Raw genomic sequence first — 19,000 nt, 5'->3', positions numbered from 1 at the left:
CAAATGATTCTGGGTAGCTCACAATTCAAAAACATGTATTACAGTTAAAATCTAAAAAAACATTAAAACAATAAAACAGTAAAAACCATTTATCATCATCATTCTACCTATTGTCTATTCATTGCAGGATGAAGGCCTCTTCAACATGTATCTAACCAATATGGTCTTGAGCTCTCTTTTGCCAATTGGGCCCTCAATACTTGCTGAAGTAATCACTCCATCTTGTTTTAAGTCTCTTTTGTGGATGCTGTGAATTAAGTGGAATCCATTAAAACAATGAAAACTTTTAAATTTTTAATTTGAGTATATACAATCAAGTGTCATGATTCTGATAGATAGAACCAAATAAATCAGAAGACTAGAGGCTTCCTCAAAGAACATGTTTATTGAATACAAAATATCGGTACAATCAAAAGTGAAACCAATTCTCAAAGTCCCTCCAAAGAGTTACACTATTACAAAGTCAAATTTCCCACCCCAATGTTATGCAATCATCCATGTTCTCCAATAGAATAGTTTGGTGGGCTTTCTAACAAAATGTCCAACCCTATAACATAACCAATTGAATGACCTTGGTTCTCATGGGACACAGAATTGTTTAGACTAGCAAAGATACTCACACCCTCTCCCATCCATGTGGCAATCTAGAACAAGCAAGATGGCTGCAGCCAGGTTCATTGTAGAGTTGACAGTCAGACCCCCTAAGAAGAAAGCAATTCCTGCAATGGAAACAGAAATAGAAGTTAGGAATCCTCCCTGGGTTTCTGAGAATGCTTGTCATAAAACATTTGTATTAATCTGTCTGCCTTCACATTGGTACTTTTCACCCAGGTAGCTTCTGACAAGGGATAACCCTTCAATTGCACTTAATATTGTAATTTTCTTTTATACAGTCTAAAGTCAAGAATGTGATTGTAAGTTTCTCCCTCCACTAGAATGGGACCAGGTGCCTTCTTGGGGATTGGTCTCTGTAACTGGCTTTAACAAACCACAATGGAAAACAGGGTAAACTTTCCCTAAAACCCATGGGAGCTTTAACTCAACTGGGACAGAATTTATGATTCTGACTATAGGGAAAGGACATGGAAATGTAGGTCCCAATTTTTTGCTACATAATTTTAGTCTTAAGTGTTTAGTAGAGAGATAAACCTTCTCTTCCACATGAAATGGCCTCTGGGGAAATCACTTCTTATTGGCTTGATCTTTATAAGTGTTAACGGCTTGGGCTAAAGCTTTTTTTATGTTTGCCCAAACATTCTGCAAAGAGGTCACCCATTGATCTAGGGTCTGTGAAGTGGGAGGCTCCTGGAGGTATTCTGGCATAGAAACAGAGCTATTTTGAATGAAGTAAGTCCAGTGCTACTGAGTACTGTATTGTTGTATGCCACTTTGGTGAAAGGTAGGAGGTCTGCCCAGTTAGTCTGTGGTTAGTTAACATAGCATCTGAGGAATTGTTCTACAATTGCATTCGTACGTTCTACCGATCCATTAGTACTCTGATGAAAAGCAGATGAAAGTCCCTGGGTAGACCCAATCAGTTTTACAAACTCCCTCCAGAATTTTGCAGTAAATTGATATAATTCTTTTCAGGACTCCATGGAGTTGATAGATGTGTTTCAAAAACACTCTGGCTAGTTTTGGGGCAGATGAAATCCCAAATAAGTGTTGAAATGAAAAAAGGTCAGTGACAGTCCAGATTACTATGTTTCCCCTGCTTTCAGGCAATTCCACAATAAAACCCATGACTATTTCCTCCCAGGGTTGACAAGGATCTTTTAGCTGTTGCAACAAACCAGGAGGTTTACCAGGGCTTTTTTTTTAATAGCTGCACAGGTGGCACAGCTTTTTACATAACTTTCAATGTCCTTTTTCATTCCTGGCCACCAGAACTGCCACCGCATGAAATGCAAAGTTTTTAGAAAACCAAAATGACCGACTTGCTTTGCATCATGACTACATTGAAGGGTTTGAATTCTGAGAGAAATTGGAAGATACAGCTTAGACTCCTTCCAGGCTAGCCCATCTTGATAGGTTAGTAGTGATCTATTGTCCCTAAACCAAGGTTCCTCCTTTAGCTTTTGTGTTAAATGACTTTGGATTGCTCCTGTGTTTGGCCTTTTGTGAATACTTGAGAGGCTGACTGTGGTAGAGGAACAATGGAATTAATAACTTCCTCCCAGAGACCTTTACATTGGGACATTCTAGATAAGGCATCTGCCAGAATTTTTTTCCCCCAGGGAGGCATTTTACAGTGAAATTAAAACTATTGAAATACTGTGTCCATCGAACTTGCTAGGAAGATAATTTTCGAGGGGTCATTAGTGTCTAAGTTCTTATGATCAGTCCATATTTTGAAAGACACATTGCTCCTTTCCAGGAAATGGTGCCAAGGTAGCTATGCCCATCTCATCTCAAAAGCCTTCTTCACCCAAACAGCCCACCCGGTATCTGTTAGTTTTCTTGACGTATAGGCACAAGGTTGTAGGTCCCTCCTATGGTTTCTTTATAGGAGGACAGCACCCACACTGCGATGTTACTTGCATCAGCTTGGATGATGAATTATTCCTCAGGATCAGGGTATTTAAGAATTGGTTCTACTGCAAATAGTCTTTTTAATTGTGCAGATGCCACCTGGCATTCCATGGTCCATTGTAAAAGTAGACAAGGTTGGGGCTTCCCCCCCCCTTTCCAGTTTTCAATTGCTCAGTAATTGTCAATAGTTATTTTCAGCAAAGAGGGGATGAACTGCCAGTAAGTTTGCAAACCCCTCAAAACTCTGAAGCTGCTTATGGGTCTGTGGAGGCTGCCACTCTAGCATAGCCTTGACTTTGGCAGGGTCCATTTCTATTCCATCACTAGAGATTTGGTATTCCAGGTAATTAAGGTGCATCTGATGAAATTTGCATTTAGAGAGCTTAGCACAGAGTCTAGCTTTTACCAGCTTCCTGAACACTTTGTGAACCAAATTGACATGGTCCTCCATGATGTCAGTGTAGATGAGGATATCATCAAAGTAAAATAAAACTCCCTTGTATAGGTGATATGTAGTACCTGGTTAATCAACTACATAAACATGGCTGGAGCCTCTTGGAGGCCAAAAGGAATCACCTTGAACTGGAAACTTCCCAAAGAGCAACTGAAGGCTGTCTTCCATTTATCCCTCTCCTTAATCAGCACCCGGTAATAAGCCTACCTTAAATCTAATTTTGTGAAGATCTTCCCTTTAGCTAGGTGGGCTATCATGTCTTTCATCAGGGGGAGGGGGTACATATTTTCCACATTGACAGCATTTAACACTTTAAAGTCGATGCACAATCTCAAAGACTCATCTTTCTTTTCTTTGAATAACACCAGGGCAGCCACACACGATTTAGCAGGCTGAATAAAACCTCTGGCCAGGTTCTTGTCGATGTATTCTCTCAGTTCCTTTATGTCCCTGGGTGTCATAGAGTACATCTTGGGCTTGGGGAGTTTGGCACCAGGTAGGACTTCAATGGTGCAGTTGGTGGCTCAGTGAGGCAGAAGTGTATCACATTCCTTTTCACTAAAAGCTCCCGCCAAATCACAATATTTGTTGGGAACAAGTTGGATCCCTGGTATTTACTCTATGGTGGTTTTTAATGTCTAAGGAGGTTCCCCCTGGGTCCCAACTGCCGCGGCTCCTTTTATTTCACTGGTCTCAGTGGATGGAAGGGGTCCTGTCGCTAATCTAAAAATTATCACACTGTTCTCCCACCAAATGGTGGGACGCCATTTATTGAGCCAAGCCAAGCCTAAATTTACAGTCTGTCATTTTGGGGATCACCACAAAGTGGATGATTTCCCAGTGCTATCCCATTTCCAAGCGCACCAACTCTGTCAGGTGCATTGCAGGAGAACCTCCAATAAGGGACCCATCTGTCTGTTCAATCTTCATGGCTAGAGGTAACAGTTTGGCACAAATCCCCAGATTAAGTACTATGGCACTTGATTAGGCACCTGGTGCAACCAGAATATTAGAATGTTTAAGTCTGTTTGGCTCCCTGTTTTTGGTACCATAATCTTGCCGGGAATAGCAAATGATGGAATAGCTCAACTTACCATTGGATTGTCTTCACCTTCCTCATCACTAACATAAAGTACTGGCATTGGTAGATGTTCAGGCAGAGTTCTTGCTTCTTCCTGGGTAGGAGAGGAGATTTGGATGGCTTGCTCCTAACGGGCTCAATTTGACTTCTCTCATCCTGCTTGTGTGGTCTTCCTTGGCTTAGTGATTGAAGTAGGCGCACTCTTGACTTGGGGGCAGGAGCTAGGCACTTGACACACAGTGACCTTGTTGTCCACACCTGAAAAACTTGATGGGAACCCCACAGGAGCTTGGGGAGCACTGGCTACGAGATAGTTTGGGAGCATTGACCAAATAGGTGCTTCTCCAGACCTTGCCTCAGCTTCAGTTCAGCGGTAGCTGATTGTTGGCTCAATCTAACTCGATGTCCAGGATCACTGCCATACTGTATCAATCTTGTAGTTGATTAGGAATCCCTCGGTAGATACACACTTGGAGTAGGTCACGGTCCAGCCCTTGTTTGAAATAGTGGATCAGTGATAGCTGTGGCCATTGTCTTAACCAACCAGCAACCTCTAGAACTCCTAAACATTCTTTTGCCAGGTGGCTTTTTTATTTCAAACAATGGATCTCCTTTTTCACCCGCAGGGCTTGGAATTCATCCTCAAATCGTGCCCTGAATTGCTCCATGAATAGGATGCAAACCTATTCATGGAGCAATTGAGGGCACAATTTGAGGATGAGTCCCAAGCCCTCAATTGCTCCATGAATATGTTTGCATCCAGTAAATCAGGAGCCCCCTCATCATGAAGACTGGTCACCAACTCAACTGCTTCTCCCTCTAAGTTGGCTGCATTTACCACATTTACCATCATAGCATTGTTGAGATACACATGAGCAGGTTGATCAAAGTGGGCCCATATTTGATTTAACAAGAAAGGCAGCTTCTTGGAATCCCCATTGAATGTGTGCTTGATAGGAGGTCACTCTATAGGCTGCAGTGCCAGGTATACTGGTTGTAGAGCAGCTTGTTGGTCCTGGGGCCATGGCCATACCATTCTCTGGAATCTCCTCTGCTGGATCCCTGAGCTTGCAGGCTGAGCCTGCTGCAGAGGACTTGATTGAGATCTGGGGCTTGACATGGCTGCCAATTGAGAGTTGGGAGACCCAGCATGGGCCTCAGCAATGGGACTGGGACTTTGGTGATGTGGTGGGTAGGTTTTTGCCTTTCCCTCATTGAGCACATGCACTGTGTGATAGGAACCACGTCTTTGACTTCCAGTCAGTCAAATTTCTCCTTCAGCTGTTCGACTGAAGGCCTGTGGACTGCCATCTGGTACTTCCATTCTGTGGAGTCATTCCATCCAGTGAACTGCTTCCCCTTCTTTTCTTCTGCAGGGCACAAGGACCCTGTGGGACAGAATCAATAAGAGTTTATCTTCAGCAGTCTTAGGAATGCTTCTGTGCTAAGGGGCTGCCTCTGCTTGACAGAGGTCCACAGGAGCATAGTCCTCTCCTGCAGTACCAACTTTGGCCAAATCCCTGCCAGTAGCACTTCTTTGGTAGCTGGAACAGCCATCTGTGCTCCAGCAGCTGAAATCCTGCTATGACCAGTGGCAGATTAATCTTTCTTCTTCATCTTGAAAACTTCTCTGAGTCTTTGCCATACTCCCAAAGGTGCTGGGTAGGTGGCTGGGGCTCAGCACCAGAGAAAATGAAATTTTTAGGAGTCTTGGTTTTTATGTCATTGTTCCAATAGATAGAGCCAAATAAATCAGAACTCTGAGGCTAGAGGCTTCCTCAAAGAACATGTTTATTGAATACAAAATATTGGCATGATCAAAAGTGAAACCAAGTCTGAAGTTCTCTCCAAAGAGTTACACTATTACAAAGTCAAACTTCCCACCCTAATGCTATGCAATCATCCACATTCCCCAATAGAATAGTTAGGTGGGCTTTTTAACAAATCACCCAACCTTCTAACATAACCAATAGAATGACCTTAGTTCCCATGGGACACATAATTGTTTAGACTAGCAAAGATACTCCACAAGATGGTTGCAGCCAGATTCATTGTAGAGTTGACAGCAAGACATTTGTGTTGTTAATAATATAGCCAGGAGGCAGGTCTCTTGGTATATGTAGTGCCACAGGCTCAGGAGCATAGCGAAGTTTTTAAAGCTTTACAGGGAGGAACACACTTTAAAACAAGAAAACAGGGTTGGGTCCATTCTAATCTCTGAAGGGAGATGCTCCACAGAGTAGGAGCTACTGCAAGAAAAGTTAATCTTCTATTCCCTATCAGCCAACATCAGCCCATCCTATTTATCTAGTACTGTCTTGCTAGCTGTTACCACTGGAGTTGAAGTGAATAATACTTACCCTAGGGCAACCTTGTTGGAACAGGATGCTAGATACAATGTGCAGATTTTCCTACCTGAATTTTCTGGCTTTTCTTTCTTCTGTGCTTTTTTTACATTTGTCTGCTATAAGTGGCTGACTTATTAGAAAAGGAGGATATTTTATAGCAAGTTGAAGACAGAAGTCAGTGAATCAAACTAAATTGCAGAACTTATTTTGGAAAGAGAAATTTGCTTTATGTAGAATTATCTTTCCAAGTTTAATAGATATGCTGATTCAATTTCATTTTACTCTTTTCCCAAATCCATTACTCTGCATTTATCTTCCATTAGTTGCCTTATTGATTCATTGATTTTCATTATTTACTGTTCCTCCTAATTTGAAATTACCCAGAAATTTTGCTTCCTATAACATCAGTGTTGTTATATATTTAATAAAATTCCTCCAGTGATGAATTAATCAACAATATCATTAAAACTAGCTTGTCTTCTTTTTTTGTGCCTTCCTTCCTTTTAGTGCAGTGTATTATCTCCAGAAAGGATTTCCATTTCATATTGGCACAAAGGTGGGATAAAGTTTTTTTTTCATGATAGAGAAAGAAAGGCAAACATGTATTAGAAATTTAAATTCAGGAATTAAATTCATTGATAGAAGATAAATAAGTTACCCATTTCTATAGCTATAGTTATTTCTATAGTTTTTATTCTTAATTTATTTTTTAATACTCATTCAGTTTCAGCTATTTCATTCAATGCACATAGATTAACAAGGCAACTATGACACATATTGAGCAAATAATATTGATCCAAAATGGGAGTCTATTGAAGATTAAGAGGGGAAAAAAGACTCACCCAAAGTGAACCCATGGGAAGAGTTTACAGCATCTTTTTGTGCACAACAAATATCATCTGATTAGATTCATAGTGTTGCCGCACATCAATCACCTTCATTAGCCTGGTAAAACCTCCATTAGTGGGAGCCAAATTTGCTCTGTTCTGCCAACATGGTATCATTTCAGTATAGTTTTTCACAAATAGACCTTTCCCCTTTGTAAAATTTTGGATGTTTTAAAGTATGTTGCTTGTCTTCCTCTCTATTACTATGAATTATATGAATTTAGTTAGTGACTCGGTATAGCCTTCAGACCCTCATCACAGATTCTTTCTCTTGCAATTATTCATGCACATATGCTCACAATCTTTCACAAATATTCTGAGAGTAAGGATCTCGAAAACCAATATATAATCTTCCTCCCTCCCTCCCTCCCTCCCTCCCTCCCTCCCTCCTCCCTCCCTCCCTCCCTCCCTCCTTCTTTCTTTCTTTCTTTCTTTCTTTCTTTCTTTCTTTCTTTCTTCTTTCTTTCTTTCTTTCCTTTCTCCCTCCTTCCCTCCCTCTCTCCCTCTCTCCCTCCCTTCTTCTTAGATCAGTGGTTCTCAACGTGTGGGACGGGACCCCATTTGGGGTCGAACGACCATTTCACGGGGGTCGCCAAACAATGCAGTCTGCCATTTTTTTCCCCTTTTCCTTGGCTGTGCTACTCCCTTTTATTCTATTGGCTTTTGAAAGCCAATAGAATAGACTCTCTTGAATAGAGTCTAATTCTATTGGCTTTCAAAAGCCAATAGGAATTGTCCAGGCTGTTTCTGCCCTGCTGAGCCCGCCAAAAATCCCATTCTGCAAACGGTGCTGCAAGTTGTCTGCAGCGAAGGTGAGATGTCTGGAAGTTTCCACCCCTCCCTGCTGAGCAACTACTAAAATGTAAGTAAAAGAGGGCCAGGGGTGGGAGGTGGGAGGCCGGCGGGCACAGAGAGAGTTGCTGGTGTGTGTGGGGCCCGGCGGGTGCCTTACCTCCCTTGGGCTGGGCCAGCTGGTGGACCAGTCAGTGGTCGGCCTGCGACATCTCTACCGCTTGCCAGCTATGCCTCGGCCGGCACAGGAGGCGGCACCACGCGTGTGCAGCACTCCCCACCAGGGAAAGTCCTCAACTTACGACCGGTTGGGTAGTCCTTGACTTACAACCGGTTGGGGTCACGGCATTAAAAAGGTTGAGAACCACTGTCTTAGATCATATAATCATGGGCCTAGAGGAGACTTTGAATATTTTCTAATCCAAAGGCGGAATCCTGGAGAAATGTTGTCCAAAATTTTCTGGTGATGAAGCACTTATAAAAAATTCTTTATATCTAATCTTTAAATAGAAAACAATCCCCTTATTTTTTTTCTCTGAAGGATGGAGATATTTCCAGGCTTAAGGGAATCTCAAGTCTTTAGTGTCTCCCTAACAGATTCATTATTCCAATGATGAAATAATGGAATAAGCTGGAAGAAAGATGGAATACTCTTGAATGTATCTACAGGCAATTGAATGTATTTAATGCAATTGAATGTATTTACAGGCAACAATGTTCAAATAGTTTCAAAATTATTAATTATACCTTCAAAAGGCTTCTGACCATAATTGCATCAGTATAACAATAATAGGAACAGTCTGAGAAATTTTGGGAGAGCTGGAAGATGCATTACCTTATAAAAGCTAGATGTGGGATGTCCTTCTTAATCATACAAACAACTATCAGAAGCAAGTTTATATGACCAATAATGAATTTTAAGAGCTTTGCAGTGCAGTAAACTAATTTCAAATTAGGTAAACAAAAAATTTTATTAATTTCAAATTAAGACAGATGAAGTACAGAACAGTCTTCACAATACGTAGATGCAGAGATAATTTAAGTAATGCATGGTTCTTTATCTTCTTGGAATCCAGATTAGAAGTTAAAGAAATGGCAATTGAGCAATGTATCAAAATATTAAGAGTCTCTATCTATCAGCAGATGGAAGTTTGCCACAATAATGGCCTGTTGGTTGGCAAATAAATGTGCAAGACCAAACCTAGAGGGCATTGTAAGGAAAATGCAAACCAGGTAGCATTACATTTTATTGTGCTCAGAGCAATATCAAGGCATGGCTTGTATGCAGCAATGACACTGTTTGCTGTTCATTGACAATGACAGACAGAGCATCCTAAGCAATACTGTTTATCTCATGGAAGATCTGAAATATTCATAGATTCCAGCACAAGAATAAATTTATTGTCTGTTCTAAGAGTTATAAGAGGTTGATAAACTGCTTTTCTGACCTTGGAGAACTTTGATACATGGCAGGGTACAGACACTCTTTGATTTGTGAGATTGTATTCTGTATAATGGCACAGCATGATCAGATGCATTGAAACAACAAGGACTTCAATGTTCATGTAGGGTGAAGGGGAATAGGAAGAACAGTTATTTGTACTGTTTGCTAAGTCGTTGTGGATTGGATCCCATGTGCAAAAACTCTGGACAAAAAAAGCCAGACTGTATTTATTATAATACTACTGTTACTATTATATTTTCAGGAATTCCATTGTTGCAAAACAGCATCATTGCTTTATTGTTTACAGGAACTTTTAATTGGTTTTATGTGTCCTGGGTTTATTTCCATATGAGGAACAAAGCATGTGACCTCTCCTGCTTTACCAAATGAAGGACTGTCTTATGCTACTACTGGAATGTAAAAGAGAAAAGGCTTAATCTGGAAGAGGGTAAAGAGGGAGGAGATTATGTATTTTGAGCTATTGGCCTGAACTGAAGCAAAAAAGATTTCCTGTGTTCTTATGAAAATGTATGATTACTAGTTGTAGAGAAACTAAGAATAAAATTGATAGAAATACATTGAATGATATGCTGAGCTTTTGATGTACTAAAAATGAATCATAGCTATTGATTTTCCTATTGAAGATAAAAATATTCTGGCCATTTCCTTTTCAATAACCAAATATGAATATATAATTGCTATGATTTATTTGTATGAAATAGAGCCAAATCTAATTTCTTATATAAAAAAAGTAACTTTCAGGTTTTTCATGTTCTCTCTTCTTAGCCACAGGAGAATCACTTTTCTGGATTTTCTATGCATATTTCTGCCATTACGCTGATCTTCTGTGACTATCTCTATCATAATTAATTTGCCACTGTGTCCTGGGAAAACACATGTGGAACATTAAAAACTATACAACATAAAGGATGAAAAATGATAGACTGGTTGGTAGTCCAGGTATTGTGCTGCTAGAATTTACTTTGGTGCACACATGTATGCTATCAATCTTAAGGAAAAAAGAAACAAGTTTGCCCACACACACCATGAAAACCTGTTGCCCAATACCCAACAGTAGATTTCAGCTTTATTTATCAGAGAGTTATTGGGATATTATGTAGATTGAAGCACTGAGCATGCTCTTTTGAACTGACTCTTCACGGAAATTAGGGGACTTTCCACAAGATTCTTGTATTTTTACTATTCCCAAGGATCATGGCTCTTCCTGGTAATTAGAATAACCACAATATTTTTTGCATCTTCCATCCAAACAAGAATATTATTTCCCTACAATACTGTTTAAATCAGTGGTTCTCAACCTTTTTAATACTGCAACCCCCAACTGATCGTAAGTCGAGGACTACTCAACCGGTCGTAAGTCGAGGACTACTCAACTGGTGCAGCACCATTTGCAGAATGGGATTTTTGGCGGGCTCAGCAGGGCAGAGACAGCCTGGACAATTCCTATTGGCTTTTGAAAGCCAATAGAATTAGACTCTATTCAAGAGAGTCTATTCTATTGGCTTTCAAAAGCCAATAGAATAAAAGGGAGTGGCACAGCTAAGGAAAAGGGGGAAAAAATGGCAGGCTGCGTTGTTTGGCAACCCCCGTGAAATGGTCATTTGACCCCAAATGGGGTCCCGACCCACAGGTTGAGAACCACTGGTTTAAATCATGTTTGAACATGATGATTCTGAAAGAAGTAGACCTGCAATGAAGAAACAAGCCTCAATTCTATTGGGTTTTTAAAATTCTACTTAACTGTAGTCTGGTCTCCATCATAGCAACATACCTTCTCTCTCCAGTGAATTCAATATTAACAATTACAGAAAGAGATGGGGGGAGAGGTGTTGCAAACCACACAAAAGAGAAAAAAATGGGATTTGCATCTGACAGTTTATACACAAAGTTGGAAATATTGAAATAATTATTACCACTTAAACAGAAATATATATTAATACAGTACAGACATTTGTGATTAGATGAGTTTCAGCTGTTCTTTCTTCATTTGCTATCCAAGTACGAATCTTGTTCTTCTGTCTTTTAAGTTATTTTTATTTAATTTAGTTAAGGAATAGGTTTCAAATGGAAGGCCTCTTTCAACAGAGCTTTGTAGAAGAAGAAAATGGTCCACATACTTATTCATTTGTTTTTATATTATTGGTATAATATCTCAGTCAAAAGAGATGTATGAAATGCACTTCTTTAAAGAATTTGATTCATTCTTTTTACAGACTCTGATACTTGAATCTTCAAAGCCTTTATTCTTTCTTCAAATTAAAAAAAAGTCTTTTCATAAGTAAAGTAGGTATCTTTTTAATGTCAGGACCCAGCCTGATGACTTATGTGTAGTTATAGTAGTCATGTTCTTATGTCAAACAAACAAGCAAACAAATAGGACTGCATCATCATCATCATCATCCATTAATTTTTTGTGTGAAATTCCCAAGGCAAAGATCTTCTCTTTAATTGAAGAATAGGCAATTCAAAGGCAACTCCAACATTCTATCTGTGACCCCCCCCACCCTAAGACTCCTGCTGAGCTTGCACATTATTGTCTTTTTTGCAAATTTACTATTTTTAATGGTTTTGCTATTTTCCTTGGTTTACATGCTAAATATTTTACCATAAACAGGTCTCAATAGTTCTTTCTAGGAATTTGTACTCCTCTATTCAGCTCGTGACAAAATTCTTTCATTTCTGCTTGTTACTATGATAATTTATAGCCATTTTTTCTATCATCCATCCCATTTCCCCTGCTTCATCCACTCAGATTTGCCACCAAATCATAACCTGTTGCAAACATTATTTCTCCTTCTTTCCTATCATTTATGTTCTAGCTATCCTCTATTATTGTAATTTCTGATTACTAATGCACTGACTTTCCTGTCTATTTCCTTCCTACATAGGATAAACACAGAACTGAGTAAACATGTCTTTCATCAAGAGCATTTTTATTTACAATCTTTACTTGTGCCAAGAGTGATATTTACTGTAGTAAAAACACTGAACTATATTAAAAGCGAATCACTATGCAGTCATCAGTTCAAGCAGCTATTTGCAGAATCTGAGATAGAGTTCATGGATTTAGTATCCTACTGAGAGGCATACTAGTTAAGTCATGGTACAGTGCTGTAGCACTTCTTAAGATAGTGTATAGCTCTCCAAGGAAAGCCCATTGAAGGAAAGAATGACTCAAACTGTAGTTTTAACCTTGAAGTGCCAGTTATTATGATAAGTTACTAAAAAAAAGTAAACCAAAGAATTCAAGGGCAAAATAAATAAATTCATTAAAACAGTTTTAGGGAAATGTTGGTTTATGGCGATTAAATTAGAATTAGAAAAAGAGATGAAATCCTTTCCAGTACCAAAAAAAAAAAAAAAAAATCACCATAACCAGATTTGCTTTAAAAATTACAAAAAACACTTTAAGGATCTAAAGTTAAGTAACTTGAATTAGGCATTTTTATGATGCAATGAGACATTAAACCAGTTGATGCTTCTCGGAGGATTAATCTCAATACAGAACAGCAAGGGTTTGAAATTAAAGTTCAAGAACATCCAAAACAGCCAGAAAATGTTGGAATGTATGTTTCTCAACATTATGGCACAGGCATAGAAAATTATCTTGCTTTGGGGGACATTATGTTTATTAGACAAAATATTTCCTAAATTAATAGTGGCCAAGTATCAGTGACAAAAATTAATGGACATAACCAAGTTGTAATGGCAACTTCATCTTTTTGGTGAGAACAAGTCTAATTCATTGACTTTGTTTCCTTTCAGGCCAAGCTGTAGCCATTCTGCAAAGCTGATTCAAATGGCTAAATACAGCTCCAGCTACTCATCAAAAGCCTTTTGTTTTCCATTACCTTCTTGAGCTAGCATTTTACCTCCCTTTCTTACACTTAATTATCAATGACCATAAGGCTTGATCAATATGGCAAAGATGGTGCTAGTGGTAGTGGTAGGGAAGTAGGAGTTACAATGTTGATCAATAGTTTATCAAAAATAAATCTTCTATGATTATTTAAGAATCAATGTAATTTACTCTATTTCTTATATGATCATTTATACCCATGTTTTTATTTAATTCAGTACGATTTTACTAGTAGCTTTCTTTCCCATCTATTCCTTGGAAGGCAGGACATAAAGATGTTCAGTATTTCACTAGCAAAGTTGAGAATAATTAACAATATTAAATATATTGTACAACAAATGAGAAAGATATCTATATAAGTAATTACTAAAAAAGATTTCTGGGTCAAGCTAAATGGTAAAACTTCTAATCTGTCTTTGTAATTTAATGTAGGAATTAAAACTTTCTTCCACAGCATCATTTCTTCTCAGTTTTTACAAATATTTCTGTACATCAAACCTCAGCATGCTTAACGGATGCTGAGAATTGTAATTCAGCAACATCTGGAGAACATCAGGTTTCTCACCCCTGCTTTAGAGCCTTTGTTAGTTTATGTTTAAAAACTGGAATCAATTAAAGCTTAATCATGTGAGTATGACATAAATAGTAGTATTAGCTTTCTATAGTTTGGTGCATGGTAGATAGATTGATTTACAATTCCCAGCCAATAGCAGTTATCTCTAGGAATGATGGGTTTATAATCTAATCCACCTGTAGGTGGCTAAGTATCAGTCATCTCTTGGTCCTGCTTTATAGATCCTCACGCTATACTTTCTATGTCATTTGTGGGAAACAATCCTACACAGAAGGTTATAACCTGCTATGTTCAACAAAGAGGCAGGGATGCCTACCAGTGGGTTGGGATATAATTGAAATAGGTCATGATACAGGTGATGTAAATACAATGTAAAATCTAACAGCTATCCATGTAGTCCATTTTTTTATTTTTGTACTTCTTGAGATCTTTCTGTACTTTTGGACATCAAGACAGATGGCATGGTAGCAATTTTGAGGTTATTTATTCTTAAACACATCTTGCAGGTTATATGTCATAATGACAAGCAACTAGTATCCTGGGTGCTAGAAACATTACAGCCCTGTTGCAGGGTTATAGTTCACTGACTGAATCAGTACAGAAGATGTATGGACAATCTGGTGATTGCTGTTGAGAGCTCACATCAGCAAAGAGAGAAAAAGAGTCAATGAGCCAAAATAAGATAAAATGGGAGCAAATATGTACAGTTGTGGCTCCATCTATATCAAAAAAGGCTACATTTTATTTTGCACCAGGCAATCTTCAGAAAAAGAACTGTAGCTTAGATACATTTTATTTTTTATTTAAAATACAGTGGTGATAATTATTTCAGAACACACCTTTCCAAGATATTGGGAATTAGATGTAGAAGAACTGGCAAAACCTAGGGGAAGAATTAAAAGAGGGATCCACCTATGTAAGCACAAGCGAGCTGAGCCCAACCTCCATTGAATCCTGTTGACCCCTATCTAACTCCAAGAAGGAGCTAACTGATAATTGATAATATTCTTGTCCATAGGTATGAGTAGCAATAAATCAGTTTAACTGGACCTTCATGTGTGGACTTGATCTTTTGCACTTGATATTAAATGCTTTTGTGGCCCATCTGTTTCATTTTGTCACTTACTTGCTTTAACTGCTGGCTCTTTCAATGCTAGCTGGGCATATTTATTAATTTATATATTATTCCTCATAATAAACAAACAAATGTACATTTACTGAAACTGAGTTGGAAACATCTCGCTATATGTATACAATAGCTTACTCCCTAGGGTTTCCTGCTTCAGCAGGGAATTGAACTAGAAGACCTTCAAAGTCCCTTCCAATTCTATTATTCTGTTGCCATAAAATTTAAGGTATTTGGGGTTTGTTTTGAGGATAAGCTAGTGAGCATCCATTTATATTTATGAAGAAGTTTATGACTGAGAATGAGCACTTTTCCTTGTTTTCTGCTGTTCTCAAAAGCTTTCTACTATGAAAAAACAAAACAAAACAATGACATCTTAATATGTTTCATGACTAATCCTCTGGGAAAGGAGTATACTATCTTACTGCGTAGCAATTTTGTATAGCAGAGCTGCCTATGCCCTCTGAACCCCTAATTTGAATTTTCATCGCCCTTCTAAAATCTTATGATTAAATTGTGATTTTACAAGTAAGAGAAAACTATTAAAAGCAGCAGAAATAGTCTTGCTGTGTAGCATTAATTTAGTGCAATTTTAATTAAATATAAAGTAAATCAAATTTAATATTTATCCCAGACCTATTTATTTATTTGTGCTCTCCCTATTTGTGGCCCCAACATGGTGTTCCAAGTGCATTAGTAAGAAAAACCTGTCATGTTTTAAGGATACTGGATTCACTGGAGGAAAAAATATGTGATTGTGCTAAATTAAAATATAGATTATTATTCAAAAGTATAAGTTTATTACATGCTGATGTTTCTTCATTGATCCTAACTGAAATATAAACAAGCTAGAAGTTCCAAGAAGTTCCAGATTCCTATCAAACTAGATAAGATTTTATAATATTTTCAATTAGATCACTGAGATACCAGTTCTTGCTTTCATTTCTTTCAGATCTTGCTCCATTTAGCAATTGGAGATATACTGTATATTTCTTTTTCACCACTGAAAAGATATGATATATATTACCATTTTAAAGAGAGCAAACAGTTTTATCCAAATAAAATTAAAGGGCACTTTATTTACCTGAATTTGAATTATCTGACTTTAAAACACGGGAAGTTTATTAAGGTTGTTCTTCACCCATATTTCTACTAGCAATACATGGTTATCTTTTTTTCCCCAATGGAAGCTATTAGGTGTTAGTAATGGGTTTACAATGAACTAGTGTTTAGTTTATAACTTATCAATGCTACAAATATTTAGCAGAATTCTCCCTTTTAAGAATAGAATAGAATAGAATAGAATAGAATAGAATAGAATAGAATAGAATAGAATAGAATTAGTCCAACCCCTTGCTCAAGCAAGAGAACCTGTACCACCTCAGACAGGTGGTTGTCTAGTCTTTTCTTAAAAATCTCCAGTGATGGAGCACCCACAATTTTTGGAGGTAAGCTGTTCCACTGGTTGATTGTCCTCACTCTCAGGATGTTTCTCCTTAATTCCAGGTTGTTTCTCTCCTTGACCAGTTTCCAGCCATTGTTTCTCGTCCTTCCCTCTGATGGTCTGGTGAACAACCTGACCCCCTCTGCCTTGTGGCAGCCCCTCAGATACTGGAAAACCGCTATCATGTCTCCCCTATTTCTTCTTTTCTTTAGACTAGCCAAATCTAAGTCCCGAAGCCGTTCTTTTTATCCTCCAGGTCTTTGATTATCTATGCTTTACTCTGATTTTTTCCCCAAACTCTCAAGATGTTTTTTGTGATATGGTGACCAAAATTAGCTGCAGTATTCCAGGTGTGGTCTTTGTAGGGCTTTATAAAGCGGTACTAGTACTTCATGTGATCTTGATTCTATGCCTCTACTTATACAATCCACGATTGTATTAGCTTTTTTGCCTGCTGCTGCATACTGCTGGCACATAGTCATGTGATCTTCTACTAGGATTCCAAGGTTCCTCTCACAGTTACTGTTTTTAAGCCAGGTTTCATCCAATATGTATTTGTGCCTTTGTTTTTTCCTGCCCAAGTGTAAGACTTTGCTTTTCTCCGCATTGAAACTCATTTTGTTGAATAGGGCCCATTGTTTAAATTTGTCAAGATCTTTTTGGATCCTGAGTTTGTCTTGGCTACTTCTGATAGATTGTCAACTGCAAATGTGATGAGTTCCCCTTCAATTTCCTCATCTATGTCATTTATGAAGATATTGAAGAGTACTGGGCTTAAGATGGAACCTTGTGGTACCCCAATGCTAACTTCTCTCCATGTGGATGTAGTGCCATTAGGACTACTTGTTGAGTATGGTTTGTCAGCCAGCTACAGATCTATGTGATGGTGATGTTGTCTACTCCACCTTTTACTAGCTTGCCAATTAGTAGGTTCTGGTCTACTTTGTCAAATATCTTACTAAAATCCAAGTATGGATTTTTATGGATTAAGGATGATAAAAATGCTCAGCTCCATCAATTTTCCAAGTTTCCCTCAGATTTGTCATTGGATGCCTCTAGGTTTGACAAATGGTACTAAAGCAGGGGGGGAAGTTAATGCAGTTGCTAGATTTTTTAGATTTATGTCCCATCTTTTTTTCTAGAGCTCAACATGATTCCCACAGTATACATTCGTCCAGATTTTTTTCTTCCACAATAGTCCTAGGGCACAGGTCGGCAACCTGCGGCTCTGGAGCCGCATGCGGCTCTTTGAGCCTTCCCGTGTGGCTCCCAGCCTCCTCTGCCTTTGCAGAGAGAGACAGAGACAGAGAGAGGCAATTGCGCTTCCCTGCCTCTCTCTCTCTCTCTCTCTCTCTCTCTCTCTCTCTCTCGGTGTGTGTGTGTGTGTAAAAGAGAGTGCACTCACAATGTTCTCTGAGGAGTTGAAAAGCTTACTGGGTGGAGCTCCTCCCTTTGCTGCATCTATGCAGGAAGCAGGAAGCAGGAAGGGCAGGAGAGAGCTAGCTAGCCCAGCTAGGCTGACTCAGGAATTCTGGGAGTTGAAGTCCATGAGTCATAAAAGAGACGAGATTGCTTACCCGTGAGCTTGTTGGACAGCAGCTTGAAGCTTGCCAGGTGAGCAGCAGATAGGAGGGGGGAGAAAGAGAGAGAAAGAAAGAGAGAGAGGGAGAGAGAGAGAGGGAGAGAGGAAAGAGAGAGAGAAAGAAAGAGAGTGGGGGAAGAGGAGTGGCAGACCAAGGGCAGATAGAGAGGGAGGGAGAGAGAGAGACAGAGAGAGAGAGACCCTTTTGATATCTAAAATGAAGATAACACTGCATATATACTTTTTTTACCTCTCTGTGTATGTAATTTTATTCTCTTAAAGCATTCTCTTGGTGATCATTGTTTTAATAGTATGGATATTCCCAAGAGTCATATTTTTATTTTTATTTTTAATAAAATAAACACACACACACACACACACACACACACAAACACACACAAACACATACACACACACCCCTATAATAAAGGTAAAAAAGGATATATGCAGTGTTATCTTCATTTTAGATATCAAAAGGGTTTTGCGGCTCCCGGTGTTTTGTTTTTGATGGGAAACGGGTCCAAGTGGCTCTTTGAGTGTTTTGGGTTGCCTACCCCTGTCCTAGGGTGTGGAAGAATAAGAGTTTGATTGAGAACAAGATGACTAGCTCAGACAATCACTGAGCCTCCATGGTTTGGTGGCTTGAATTTGGACATTTCTGGTCATAATCCAGCATGTTAGCAATCCACATTGGTTTTCCAAGGTGGCTCTTGTTCTTTCCCCCTCGTATTTGATTTTCCCCACTGATAGTTTGTCTTTCAGAGCTAAACTAAGTAAAGAATAAAGTCATATTTCAAATGAATTTACGTTGTGATAACTTTTCCCATGCAGAAATGAAAGAACACAAATGAAAGGC

The sequence above is a fragment of the Crotalus tigris genome, unplaced genomic scaffold, assembly GCF_016545835.1.
Source record: "Crotalus tigris isolate CLP2741 ecotype Arizona unplaced genomic scaffold, ASM1654583v1 scf7180000018057.1800818, whole genome shotgun sequence".
Lineage (NCBI taxonomy): Eukaryota > Metazoa > Chordata > Lepidosauria > Squamata > Viperidae > Crotalus > Crotalus tigris.
This window is presented reverse-complemented; position numbering follows the sequence as displayed.